This window comes from Melanerpes formicivorus, unplaced genomic scaffold (assembly GCF_026170545.1).
Source record: "Melanerpes formicivorus ecotype bairdi unplaced genomic scaffold, bMelFor1.0.p_v2 SCAF_469, whole genome shotgun sequence".
Lineage (NCBI taxonomy): Eukaryota > Metazoa > Chordata > Aves > Piciformes > Picidae > Melanerpes > Melanerpes formicivorus.
The window spans coordinates 145,001-146,969 of NW_027142821.1; positions in this window are offsets into that span (position 1 = coordinate 145,001).

The window sequence follows — 1,969 nt, forward strand, 5'->3', positions numbered from 1 at the left end:
TCCCGTTAGCGGTTTGCGCGGAGCCCCCCCTTCCCCCCTTCGCGGGCTGCCGCTTCCCTCCCGGGCTGCCCGGCTGCTCTCTAACCCCTGCGACCGAGGCGGCGCTGTTAGGGCGGCCGTGCCGGTGCCCCTTGCCGCAGCTAGCCTCTCGCCGCTGCCCCTCCCGTCCGTCGTCCCCCGTCCCCAAAAACTTGCTGCTCTCCACGCTGGAGCCTGCACGGGGGAGGTTGCGCTCCGCTCCTCCGGCCCTAAAGCCGCCCTCGCCCGCCCCCCCGGCTTGCCGCTTGGCTCGGCTGCCCGCCCGCCCGCTAATCCCCCCAACGCCCCCACCCCAAAAACACCCCAGCCCTACCGCATGCCGCTCCCCCTCTCCCCGCTCTCGCTGACCGCTGCCACCCCCCCCACCCCTCCCCCCCGAAACAAACCCCCCAGCCCTACCGCATGCCGCTCCCCCTCTCTCCCTAGCCTGCCCCCCCCGCCGTCGCTTGCTGCCGCCGCCGCCGCCGCCGCCGCCGCCGCCGGGACCCGCCTCGGTCTGGTGGCGCGCGCTCGGAGATCCCCGGCTACCCGTCCGTCCGTCCCTCCCTCCCGCCCCGCCCCGGGGGAGGGCCCGGGGCAGCGCGGGCAGGCGGGGAGCAAAAAAAGGCGCGGGCGCCAAAAAACGTCGGGGTCCCGGGGTGGCGGAGGGGGGCGGCGGCGGGGGCGGCGGCGGGTACACGGCACCGGGTCCAGGGCGCCGGGTCCAGCCCGTCCCGGGGCGGGGACAGGTGGTGTCGTCCGTCCCCGCCCCCGTAACCTGCTCTGAAGCATCCGCTTCCCGCCGCGGTTCGCCCTCCACCCCCCCCGCCGCACACGCAGCTGCCGCTTCCCGCCGCCTCTGCCCCCCGCCCCGGGATCAACCACCCGCCGGGTCCAGCCGGTCCCGGTCCCGGGAACCTGCTCCCGGGGCCAGCCGGAGCCACGCCCCCTCCTCTGACGCTTCCAGCTGCCGCCTCCCCTCCCACCCCCCCAAACTCACACTGGCCCTCGCCGGCCCGCCCACCCGCCTACCTGCTTGCCCGCCGCCGCTGGGTGGCGTGCCGGACACTCTCGCACACAGGTACACAGACAGGGACACAGGGACACAGGCACTCAGGCACACAGGGACACAGGGACACAGGGACACAAGGACACAGGGACACAGGCACTCAGGCACTCAGGCACTCAGGGACACAGGGACACAGGGACACAGGCACTCAGGCACTCAGGGACACAGGGACACAGGGACACAGGGACACAGGCACTCAGGCACACAGGGACACAGGTGGCGGGCCGGAGGCCTCTCTCCACTGTGTGGCAGGGGTCCAAGAGCCACCCCAGCCCAACCCAGAGGGTCTTTTGCACCTCTCTAGAGGCCACCCAGAGACCCCAGGCCGCAGCAGAAGCCTCCCCCGCATGCTCTGCAGGCTTCCGACCCACCCCAGGCCGCACCAGAAGCCTCCCCCGCAAGCTCTGCAGGCTTCTGACCCACCCCAGGCCGCAGCAGAAGCCTCTCCCGCACGCTCTGCAGGCTTCTCAGCCACCCCAGGCCGCAGCAGAAGCCTCTCCCGCACGCTCTGCAGGCTTCTCAGCCACCCCAGGCCGCACCAGAAGCCTCTCCCGCACGCTCTGCAGGCTTCTCAGCCACCCCAGGCCGCACCAGAAGCCTCCCCCGCACGCTCTGCAGGCTTCTCAGCCACCCCAGGCCGCACCAGAAGCCTCTCCCGCACGCTCTTCAGGCTTCTCAGCCACCCCAGGCTGCACCAGAAGCCTCCCCCGCACGCTCTGCAGGCTTCTCAGCCACCCCAGGCCGCACCAGAAGCCTCTCCCGCACGCTCTTCAGGCTTCTCAGCCACCCCAGGCCGCACCAGAAGCCTCCCCCGCACGCTCTGCAGGCTTCTCAGCCACCCCAGGCCGCACCAGAAGCCTCCCCCGCACGCTCTGCAGGCTT